At 42.2% G+C, this 13,081-nt stretch overlaps 1 protein-coding gene across 1 annotated transcript in view; it reads right to left on the bottom strand.

Annotated features, from left to right (window-relative positions):
• Positions 1-13,081, bottom strand: part of megf6b (multiple EGF-like-domains 6b) — a 60,775-nt gene that overhangs the window by 35,503 nt on the left and 12,191 nt on the right. The window lies entirely within an intron of this gene.

Genomic DNA, 13,081 nt, shown 5'->3' with positions numbered 1-13,081 from the left:
TCACTATGACGACCGTAACTCCTTCATCCCCAGAGACGCAGCTCGTGCGCCCGGCAGAAACGACCTCAAACTGCAAATCTGAACGCTGCGTGCCGGTAAAGACCCCAGCGTTGTTTTGCGGCTCTGTTTTGTCACATGATATGATGGACAGCGTCTGACGGAGACACAAGTCTTGTCCTTTCAGAAGTGTGTGGAAAAGCAAAGGTTTCAGACGACATCACTCATTTTTACTGTCAGTATTAGTTACAGGTTGCTGCCCCAAAAAAGGAGGCCAGCTGTATGAAGCTATGCATGTATGCAGAATTAAATTTTATGACTTCCATAAATGAACATGAAGAACAAATACCTGGTGGACCTCGGGGGGGGACTGCCCTCTGACCCTTAGCGTGTGCTCTATCTGTGCTCTACCTGTTAGGACCTGTCTTTGACCCAGAAGCTTCGAGTGCCTGGGACAACACATGGAGGCCAACAGGAATCCAAAAATTACTTGTTGTGGTTTCTAGCCTGTCTCCCTTTCAATCACGTGTGAGATATGCCGCGGTGGTATGCGCAGGGCCTTAGCAGACGGAAACTTGCCGGGAGCCATTTAGCTACGGGGGGAAAAGGTGGCAGATACATGACAGATCCTCATGCTCGTGGTTTACGTGGAGGGAATAAACACTGAGGCTCTGATTCACATGCTCCAATGTGACGCTGCATGGTTTTACAGTTGTTCAAAGAAAGTTGAAAGGTACAGCAGTCAAATACTAAACTGCCCCCGGTGAATTTCAAGGGCAACGGGCATACACTCGCTCAGGCTGCAACACCAGGGTAATATTTACCACCACCAAGGGGGCTACGTTTAAATGTGCGACGTTAGTTCACAGGATTACGCAAAAACTGGACAGATGACCATGAAATGTGCTGGAAGGATGTGGAACGGGTCAGGGAAGAACCATTTAAATTCTGATGTGGATCAGGGGGCGGATCAACGTTTTCTTTTTTCATTTTCTTTAACATAGCAAGGGATTTTTAAGATTTTTCCTTGATTTCTCAAAGAATCATGTGTGACACTGTGACTAATTCTATTGATATCTAGGAGTGTCTGCAATTTGGTGCAAATCGAAATAAAAATGCGGATTTAAATGCGTTTTCATGGAGGTGCAGAACTTTTTCAGTTGCTGGTAACAAATAGATCTAAAAACCTGTAACTAGCACCAATGTGTAGCTGAGAAACATAACGCGGCCTGAGCTTTAAGACTTGTTTTAGTTTAAGGGGACTTAGCTTCTAGTTTAATTTTCTCTAAAATGAGATTAGCCTTGGTAGAGATATGACCCTTCTAGTTTAATATGGTGAGGAAATGCTGTACTATGTATGATTGCATTAATAGACTTTTTTAATAATATAACTATAAAATAATATTGAATAAAGTCAATAAAACGTTTTTACCACTCTCCACAACAAAGAGGCAAATATGTTATTTTATTATATATAGATATTATCCATGTATCAATATTTTAATAATGTGCTGGGTTAAGATTGGTTTTCTGAGCAGTATCTAAGAGCAGAGCTGTTTCTGCTGATCTCTGACTGAAATATAAGAGTAATGTGTCTACAGGCAGAAAGCCAGCGCAGCAGTGTGAGATGATGACCGGATAAACCACAGTAGTGAGACTCGAACTACAGTCTGATTTCAACAAAACAACCTTTGACACGAGAAAGTCGACTGAGCCCGTCTCATAACGTTTACGTGTCGATAAGCATCTGCTTTTCACGCCTCACAAGACATCAGTAAGACTCTGGCTGTGCACTGGAATAGAAAGTCCACAGATAATACGCAGAGGAGATAATGTCGTAGATGGAGGGAAAACAGAGATTAGAAGTGAAGCGTTTGGCTCCGTGGATTATACGAGGAGCTGATAAGGAGGAACAAAGGCAGCAAAGGCAGATTTAGTAAAAATTAGAGGAAGATGTGGAAGTTCCCCTGATCTGAAAGGTAGCAGAGATAAGGAGAATCAAGGTCCCACCGACAAATCAAGAGATCAGTCCACACTGATTATTCCTCCCTAATTGTATTTTGCAAACTCTTGTCACTGCCAATTTGCACAAACTTGATGCCCTCGCCCCCAGCGTGACCAGGAGGGACCTTTCATCAGGAATGCTGTAAAGAGCCTAATGAGACAGGGTGGGAGCCCAGTCTCAGCGCAATTACAGGAGATTAGGGTGCTGTGCAGGATGCATTGGCAGGTAGGTGGGCGAGGATGTACACCACCCTCCGACTGCAACGCACTCCCTCTCATTAGAGGTGCCTTTCCTGACTTCACACACAGAGCTGCTCTCAGGAGGCGACAAGGGGAGAGGAAAGACTGACTGACTTTGAATTCATCCTTCAAGGGTTACCAGGCTATGGATTTTTTGCATTTTACATAAATTTAGATTGTCCCTCACCCTTACTGTATTTTTCACAAATCAATAAATCAAGATCAAGAGCCAAGTTGTAAGAAATCCACAAATATTTGCAGTGAGCATTTGCAACCTTTCATAACCCATTTACATTGTTACACTATTTAATGTTTTTAGTGGTCAAAGAAAAAGCAATGGGCATTTCTAAATGCTTTGATTTTTTTTATAGACCAAATGTTTATTCTATTATTCTGCTGATCTAAATGATCAAAAATAAATGAATGTGGAAAATAATCATTATTTACAGACTTTAAAGAGATCCCCACTGTTTAGTTTCAGAGAGAAAGTGAGAGAAATATATAGAAATGAAGAAAAATGTATTGGAAGAATCAACGAGGAGTTCAGGACAATAGATCATTGAAAATATTTGCTTGGAGCTTCTTGTTCTCCTGCAGCGTCTACATCTCCATGGCCTCTGGACGTCACCCTATGCTGGCTGCTGACAACACTCAAAGAACGGCATTAAACCTTCATATGTCCAAAAAACAGGATACTGGATTCCGTGAAGGACCCTTTTAAACTCCGATTTACGGCCGATGGGAGAAATTGTGTTGTAAAGTGTTTTTAAAAATCTAAAGTAATGAAAAGCAAGTCAAAAAACACCTGACCACCTGTTCCTGACACAGCGCTCTTCGCAAATTTCTTCACCCTCAGTTTGCGTTTTTTAAAGGTCAGAACCTAAGACGTCGTAATTCTCTTGAAATAAAAGTAAAAAAGCAGACTTCAACCTGTTCACAGCCTTTCTAGCCGCGGCCTGTTAAACCCATCACAGAGGAAAAGGGAAAAGCTGCTGTGATTTAAACTTCTTCTGATCTATCAAGACATTTGCCATCACATTATCAGCCAGTTGACTTTTACAACTTCTTCTCTCCCACTTAGAAAAAAATGCTCCTAAAAAGTATAACAACCAGATCTAGAGCAGATAAAACAAATGTGGCGATCATTATATAACCTATCGCCCTGATGTCCAACACCTTTTGACCTCTCCGGGGAGGATGGACGCGCCAGCCGTGTGTGACAAACTGCTGCAGCTGGAAATCTCACAGCTTTACAATCTTTCCGCTTTAAGATCTCACAGCTTTACATGTCTCTCATGCCTCTCATGCCTCACATGGAGCTCTGGGTTGAGGACCAAAATGGAAGGTAATGAGGTGAATTATGGGCGAGTGTTAAAAGCCTTTCAACCACCGCCGACACCTCCCAGGTCTAATGTACAACACGAGAAAACAGGAAAGATACAAATCTTCTTGGAATCCATGATGAAGCGAAGCTGCCAAAGTAGATTTGCACTGATTGCAGCTAGTTTGTGATCTTCTGTCGAAATATAAAATGGATGAAACCACGGTGCTATAGCTGTCACACTGTCGATCTGTAAGTCTGGAACAAGCTTCATGTCTTTGTGACATTGTTTACATTTGATCCGGTTAGTTTTGGTTTGTATGACATACATACTTCCTGTCGCCATCACCTATAATTGACATTGATAAGTTTGTAGAAGGGGGGGGTGTCTGACGTGAGGTGGTTTCAATTTGGATATTTTATTCTCTTACTTTTATTATAAAGTGCATCTTTGCATTTAAATTGAGAAAATGAATGAATCGGTTCACCTCGTTAATTTCAATGCACGTCATTCAAACATATGTCACTGGTGATGAAGACTACAAGCAATCCTCTTCTTCATCTTTTCTTGTTTAATGCTGTTTCAATTTCCTGCAACTCGTCAGAAATTCCAAATGATCCAAAAACTTTTTTTCACACTGCAAACAAATTGAACCATGGTTCAGTTTGATCTGGAAGGAGACCACCTCTATTGTTCCATTTTTTTCTGGAGCATTGTCTGAGGAACCTTGAACTGACATATCTGAGGGTCTGGACCAAACAAGATCAGAGTGAACAGCCTCCTTATGTTTGAATCTATTCCACCTCCTTGTCTTCCTGAAGGACGGACTTTATCACAACACACCTGAGAGCGCATCTTCTTTCACTGCTCCTTAGTAAAAGAAGGAATGACAATATGATCAGCCACACTGACGAATCATGACAATGGAGTCATGATGTAAATCAATGCTGAAGCAGAGAGTTCGTCCTGTTTCCAGCCATGAAGACCACAGCATGCACATGTCTTTCATTTCGGGGGAACTTCCTCACGTCCTAAGTGCTCAGCCGGCTCAGCTTGGAGGTTCCTCAAATGTTTTTTCTTCATCCGCGTAAAAAAACCATTCAATGTGACTGAGAGTTCAGGGCTTTATTTTTACAATGGGGAGGTTCCAAGGCCGGTCCACTGAAAGCACCTCTCTAATTACATTCCTCAGACATGAAGGGAGCAGATACACTACATATTTAGCCTCACTAATCAACTGACAGTCAAACTATTCCTCTTGCCAGGGTGAGAGGCATGTGTGAAATGGTTTCACCATCTGGTAAAGGGATGTTCTTTTCTACAACGTGACCCTTGCGGACCTGCACCCCCCACCCCAAACCTGAAAGATACCATCTGTGTCGCCGCTGCTCCCTCCTGTCACTGTCAGTCTCTATACAGGACTCGATGAGCAGCAGTGATGACGTGTTGCATCCCTGCTGTTCATAACCCACGAGTCCAGCTGTGGGTGTTCACGCCACAGACTGGGTCCAAATGTTGGTTGACCTCTGACCTTTCTGCCCCCGTGCAATCTTAGTCCAGAAGGAGAAACATCATAAATCAGCTGAATTAAGCAGAATTACACTAATAGCAGCTTCCTGTAATCTTTGGTAATCTTCCAATTTGAAAGGCAAGAAAGAAAATGGCACGTCATTGAAATTAAATTGAAAAAAACACATAAACTTCTCCCCCACATGCCACTAATGTGTTAACTATCTGTGAGATGTGAGAAGCATCCATACGTTTTGGTCACGTTTAGCCTAATACAGTGGTTTACACATCTAATCAGGAGTAAACCCTGCATGAATGAAACATGTTTGTGAGCAAAGATGTAAGAGATTTATCAAAATGAAACAAGCGTGAAGCAGTTACAGAACAGGGGAGACAAAGAGGCAGGTTACAACAGGCGGCTGGGCTGTTAGTGTGAGGAAAGACCAGTGCTGAACTTTAATTGCAGACTAGGACAGTTATTAGAGGAGGAGCGGAGGAGAGCAACATCTGAAATCAACCTCATGGACTGAACTCATCTCTGTCTCAAGATAAACTGAAGCGCACATGAAACATTCAACACAACGAAGAGGAAACATCGTGAGGGCAGCAGCCAGGAATATGATGTGGATCAGTCACATGAGAGAAGTCCCATATGATATGAAATAAACTGTCTCAACTCCTTTTAAACTGCAAAACAAAGACCTTTCTTTCTCTGTACGTCACATTACAGGGAGGAACTTCAGACCTTTTTTTACATTTAGTCCCACAACCAGACGACCCTATGTCAAAGATCGTGTAGAACTCAACAAGTGTCCTTTAACAAGACAATCACTTCTCACAATAGCTCCAGGGTTGCCGCCCTGACCTTGCAACCGTGCTAACAAGCATCCAACTAAAAATGCAGCCCAGAATATCCTGAACTGTTCGGTCTCCCTCTCCTTCCTTTTAAAACACAATTAGATTTGTAGTTGGGGAAACTGCAGCTGATGGAGGACGTGTTCAGAGGCTTTAGCAAAGTAAAAGTTGGAATACCCATGTGAAAAGTACATTTAACATATTTAAATTAAAGTTACAAATGTATCAGAAAAAGTACTTTAGGTATCAGAAAATAATAAAACTTATGTAGAATAGCACTTAAAGGATGTAATTTGTTACTGTGTTATTACTAATGCAACACATTACCATTTAAAATAGGTGTAGATAAGTCAATCTTCGATATTTGCATTATTTTATAAGCTTAATATACATTTTACGTCATTATGCAGAAAATACTTTTTGTCCTGGCTCAACATATCCCATGTATCACAACAACTTAGGCAGGGAAATAACTTGTGCACTACCATAAGCATTTTCTTCTTGTTTTCTGTGGCTATAAAGCAGCATCTCTGATGGAGTTCTTTCATTGTGGTTTATCACCGTGTTCCCACTGTGTCTTTTCTCAGCCCCTCGACCACTAGACTGTGGAGGGTTCACTTCATGCTCCAACAGGCTCCAAAGACATGACTGACCTTATTATCAAGAGCTTCAGTCAACTGTTTATAAGCTTGAATAAAACTCTGGAGATATCATACTCAACTTCTGTACTGTTAATCTTTCTTGGAAAAAAGGCTCCATAGCTTCCATATCTGCCCCTAAACCACAGTGGTCGGGTCTATAAAATTGTGTTTGTGCAAATGTGTCATTAAAAAAAACAATTTCACAGAAAAAGACCTGTCTTCTTTTCATGGTATTAGGACTTTGAAGGAATTTAATCAGGTATTCAATCTATCTTATCAGAATTAGCGCATGAAATCTTGAGATATGTCAAAAAACATGTTTTGTGAGGTCACAGTGACCTTGACCTTTGACCAACTTATTCTAGTGAGCTCATCTTTAGAGTACGTGAATGTAAGGAAATTCCCTCCAAGCGTTTCTGATGTATCACGTCCACAAGAATGTGAAGAATGCAAGGTCACAGTGACCTTGACCTTTGGCCACCGAAATCTAATCGGTTCATCCTCCAGTCCATGTGATAAATGCTGCTCATGGCATTCCTGAGATATGACGTATAGACAACCCGAAAACTTGATGCCTTTGGCCAAGGCCGACAGTTGACACAGCCAAGAAAATAGACGATTTAGTTTTGTTGGATTTATGTTCTTAGTACTTTCCCCTTTTAAAACCATGTTCTATTTGTTTAGAAATACAGGAGTTTCAATTAAGTTATTTTGCTGGACAAGAAAGAACAGACCAAGAAGCTTCCTCCAACTCATTAATAATCTTGCTGGATGAATGCAGCTTGTCAGATGGTATGATTTACTAACCTTTACACTGACTTAGAGAAGGGGCTTAAAGTTCAACATCCTGGGAGGCTACTTTGAAGCAAACATTACGGAATAATGATAATGATAGCCATCAGTAGAGTCGAGGCTGTGTCTTGAGTGAAGCTGAGAACAAGCTGGTCCTCCTGGCAACACAACGATTCCAAACACAGCCAAGACATGAGCTTATATGGTTCAGAAAGAAAATACTGTAACAGCTCTGTCGGTAAAATATGTCACAGTTTGAGATCTTGATATTATCAACAAACAAAAGCCTGTTAAACCTGTGGGAACAACTGTATTTTTAATTTTGGTATTACTGACCCCTCATATTCATGACAATATCCATTCGTGTTTTTGATATAACATTAACTTTGCCCTTCACCTCAGAGCAGGAAACACGAGGCAGCTTTTAGACATCTAACGATTCTCGAGCTGAGACAGTGAAGTTTTGTGTTAACAAAGAGTGTCTGTCTGCCTTTCTGTTCATCTGTCTGTCTGTCTGAGGCTGAGCCCAGATGTCAGCTGGTATGAAGACATCTGCCCTGCCAGAGGTCTAAAAGCCTCGGAGGCTGTTGATCCCAGTGGATACCACTTGTCTGCTGATGACAGGCGGGTTACTGAATACGTCAGGCATAGACAGGGCAGAGAGCTTTTACAAAAGAGACTCCAGAGCAGAAGAGACACTAAAGTTCTGAAAATGATCTTTCCTGAGCTGTTGTTGGGTCCAGAGTTTGCCTTATATGCATGAAGAATGCAGCAGGAGATTATCTGAATCAGACGTGTTCACAATAACAGGAAAATGTCCATTCAGGTGAGGTGTGGTGTCTGGGTAGTGCGTCACAGTTTTTTGTTTTGTTTACGGAACACTGACAATGATTCTTGTCCAGTCTTTCCAGTTGAAGTCTTCGTGTTTGGCGCCTCTATTTTATCCTGAGACATTTGCATTCTCACATACAGCCCCTCCAGATATTTCTGTCTAGTGTGTTGTGTGCAGTGCGTTTAGTGCATATCTGAGAGTAGCATAAAAAAATACAGAAAATCTCAAAATTGTTGCAACTTTGACAGAAAATCTCAGAAGGAAGTTTTTTTTCCAGGACCTTACAATACTTGGTTGAATAATAAATACCATCAGACACGTGTCTCGTCGCTGTTAAAACTGCTCCCATCAGGAAAGTTATTTACACAACTGCAATGACTTCTCCTCACAAGTCTCCATCAGTCATGTCCAATTAGTCAACCTTTAAATGAGCTAATCTGTCATAATATCTGATAGTAATGTCTGATATGGTTTGAGTTGCTCAGACAAATGGGATTTATTGAGTTGGAATTGACCTGAGGAGCCTCCAGGCTCCAGCTGTTGTCTTACCACAGAGTCAAGACACAAAAAAGTAATTACCGCCTTGTACATCACTGAGATACAACGCTACTAAAAAGAAAAACAGATGACAGCCTCATAGAAGTATTCCGAACATGGCACTAATTGGCCCCTTTGAACGCCATAAACACACACACACCAATCGCTGTACACAAACATGGAGGAACCACATCAAACGCACATCGAGGGGACATCATCACACGCGACTGCGGAGGAATGCTGCCGAGAACGGTCTGTGGTGATTAAACGATGAGGGAATCTTTGAGTGAAGTGCGGCTGTCCTCGACCACAATCTCCTCCTTGGCTTCGGCTTTTCTACGTTGACATGACAAGAGAACAAGCGGTGACTGACAGCTGTGTGAAGCATGTGGACCGCAACTGTAACTGAATTATAACATCTGCATGTGAGAGCAGCCGTGGCCTCATCCGCACAACCACTGAGGTTATTTATCCAGGGCCCACAAAAAAGTGACAGGGCAACAAGCAAATGTAATGTGTCCGACCACCGCAGAGTGTTCTTCATTATGTCGGAACAATATATCAGAGCCGTCACTCTATGAATCGCTCTTTCACCAACGATCCACTTTGTAGTCAGCACGCAGCTATTGCCATTGCCCTCAGGACTCTTGACTCTGACGTGACCTGTATTTGGCCCATGTAGGACCTAAAAAAAAAAAAGAAGGGCAGCTGCGAGACTATTCCTGCCTGTGTCCCACTCCCATCATCCCAAGTTGTTGCCCCTGGTCAGGCGGAGTCACTCGGGGCCCCACGCCCTTCGTCCTGCAGCCCATTCAGTGCCAATCACGGAGCAATATAACTGCCAGACTGTTTACGGACTGAAAGCCTCCAATAGTGGGGAGGGTCGGGGTGTGGGGGTCTGCTGCATCGCTCTATCTCCACCAGCATGGGCCCCTAGGTGCCCATTCACGACAGCTATCATTCACAACGCAGAACAATGCTGCTGGATCTCAATGACGGGGAAGGAGGAGAGCTGATGTCTGCGCTGATATCAAACAGTGTCACCCAGAGGCAGAGCTGAAAGGGATGGAGACCGTGATGGGATGCAGAGATAGTTGAGTGAATATCAGAGATGTTGGCAGAACGACAAGTAACCAAACATGATGAAAAATAAAAGAAAACCTCCGCCAAGGCCCAACACTCCCTTAAATTCAATCAAGCTGCGCCAAATCTAAACACTCATAGATATCAGTTCCCTAATTGTGACATATTTATTTCATCAAACTGCATAAATTATTCCCTGGGAAAGTGGTGAAAATGTAAAAAAAAAAAAAGGCTGCAACATTGAAGAAAGTGATGATTTGAGCTTCTTTCAGACACACACTGAACTCCAGGTATTGTCCAGCTTTACGTGAGAATGCAAATCACTGAGTCAGTTGCTCCGGACATTCTCCATGAGCACATGTGAGAATACGGCAGGATATTGTCGGGAGAATTCATCGCACCCGAGTCGGCGTGTAGACGGCATCATGTCCTGCCTCATGCATGTTCTAACCGGACGTCACTTGAATACTCATTTGTCTGACGGGCATCTGACCCGCACAGTCTCCAGCTGCGTTCTTCACATGTGAAAGGCAAACACCGGAGAAAGTCCAGACCCGGTTGTCCGGACATGTCTGAGGTTGATGTCTGGCTTTGGTTTCCTACAGTTGATATAGGACAGTGTGCGTTGATGGAATTCGAAAAATGGTCTTGATTAAGGCCAAAGGCCAAATCACATCCGTCGTGTGATAAGCTCTCAATACTACAAGTGTTGCTGACGTTTCATGCACATTACAAGAGGGTGACGTTGTGCCAGAATCCCTACTGTACTTCTCCCACTCGAGAAACAACTGGTGTCAGACTGCAACACTTTTATTTCCTTTATTTATGTTCTGCTACATAGTTTAAAATAAGAACCATGAATAAAAGCACTGAAATGTGTCAACAGCATGAGCGAAACTGTTTGAGTTTCAACAGCACTGTTTATTTTTCGAAAGCCAAAACTGCAGAGAAGAGACATGTTTTCGTTTGATAAGATTTATTTATATATTTTGGAACTCATTACTCATTGTGTTTTCGTCCAATAAATGTGTTTGACAGGTTAATGATCTGGTGTCTTGGGGGTGGTTTTGATGTCAGAAACAGGAATCCTAAGACTTGTTCAGATATTAGACCAATAAATAAAATCGTACACAAGATATTTATCTTTCACTTCTTTTTCTTAATTATTTGTCCGATGGGACGATGTTTTGACTGATTCCTGATAATGTCCACTCTCTCTCTTCCCTGATTCATTACCTCCACCAGGGAGGTTTTCACCCCTCATCATTTGTTGGTTGGTTGGTTTGATTAAAAGCAAGATCACACACAAAAAGGGGCAGGTATACAATCTACTAAGTTCCATTGTAGTTCTGTTGAGTTTCTTTCCACAAAAACCTAGACTTATAAATGTATGTCTCTCTTGTACACATTAAATCTCACATCAACAGCAGATGATAAAGGAACCTTCAATTACACCAAATGCAGCAAATATATGCAATATCTTGTATTTTATATCTAGTCAAGAAGAGCTCTAAATAATCTATCCTTCCTCAGAGAAGTTATGGTTTACTGAACATGTCAGTGTTGAACGTTAGATTAACAATTCACTTTTTATGAGTTTGGTCGAGCAGCATCCAGCAGACGAACATAAACGTTGTCTCCCACTGTCAAGAGGGAAGGAAGAATGAAGAGAATTACAGCCCCCACCAGTGATACAGTGGTTACCCGACTGTACATCATTATGTGTCAGGGAAAAATGCAGCGGTGTTCTGCAGTGACTGATGAGCTGCTAGTGCTGAGATCAAGGAGGGCAGGCATCCTACACAACATACAGTACATGCAATAAAGGAAAGCACCCACACATGTGTCGTTCAGATAACATCATTCAATACATTGATATAACACGGGATTCAAACCCAATAACCTCGTTCCTGGGTATTTATGCAGAGTCTACTACTTGTATCTATGTTTACAGGTATAACTCTGGGTAAACGTGTTCCTTTAATGTAGCACTGATCCGCAACCAGGTTCAACACATGGTTTCAATCTTCTCAAAGACCTCCACTAGGCCCACCAGGTCCTGCCTGTTAACGTCCAGTGGCCTTAAGCTGTGCTCGGCAGCACCTCATTGTGTGTTCATGGATCCTCAGTCCTTATGATTAAGTCTTTTATTCAAGCATGAAGAAATCAGAAGTAAGCTAGGTCAGCTTAGCTGCTAGCGAGAGCTCTAATCATACGGAGGGGCTGTAAGTGCCTGATTTCCCAAGGCTTGATAATCAGTCCTATAGTAGCCAAGCAGGAAGTGAGTGTATCGTATGTTAGGGGACGCCACTGTCACACCACAGAACTCCACAGAAAACAGACTGTTGATGGAGGTAAGTTTTGTGCTAAGCCAGATATCAACTCTGGGAAATTTCCTGAAAATTTAGTCTGGACATTTTCCGGAAGAGCGCAGCAGGAGACTGTCTGAGTCCGACACCACAAAACCTACAGTAGAATGTCCACAACATTCAGGCAAGAGGTGGCATCTGGGTAGAGCATGTAGGAGGCAGGACATGTTGAATAAATCCCACGGAGGAAATCATGTGTTTTTGTTTACAGCACTAGCGTCGGCCATTATTGTCAAAACCTAGGAAATCTCATTGTCTTTTCAACTTAAAATCTTTGTCAACATCTTCTACGTGTATGGCTCTTCTTTTTCATCCACATTTTCCTGCTGTGTTCTGACATGGGCTCACTCAGACATTCTCAGGACATTTGACTTTAGGGTCTGAACTGACATTTGCGTTCTCACATACAGCCCCTCCACAAAATTTCAAGAAAATGCCCAGAGGTCGGTGCATGTCTAAAAGCAGTTTAACAATAGTTCATCAAATATCTTTTTGGGACCAATAGTCCAAACCCCGTAAGGAAATGATCACTTTAAGGAAGTTGTAACCATCAAATAAATCGCATTTTACTTTAGAAATTATTTATATGGTTGTAGAAATGGTTGTCCGGAGTTCAGTGCATGTCTAAAAGCAGCGGTGAGCTGGGAGATATTAGCTGCTGGTCGGAGAGTGTAAGGTCAGGTCAGACCATCGTGAAACAAAGGAACCAGGCTTTTCAGTTGTGTCTACTCCTATGCAACAGAAGTCAGTGTCGTCTGGTCTAACTGGAGGGAGATGGATGATTCTGCTAAATGGGTTACACAAAGAGGAATTTCCTGTCGTGTGGTGCTATCAGAAAAACAACAGAATCCTCCACTGTTTTTTACTTCAACAGCAAATTCAACAATGGAGTTGCTGATT

This window comes from Hippoglossus stenolepis, chromosome 3, assembly GCF_022539355.2.
Source record: "Hippoglossus stenolepis isolate QCI-W04-F060 chromosome 3, HSTE1.2, whole genome shotgun sequence".
NCBI classification, from domain to species: Eukaryota; Metazoa; Chordata; class Actinopteri; order Pleuronectiformes; family Pleuronectidae; genus Hippoglossus; species Hippoglossus stenolepis.
This window is presented reverse-complemented; position numbering and strand designations above follow the sequence as displayed.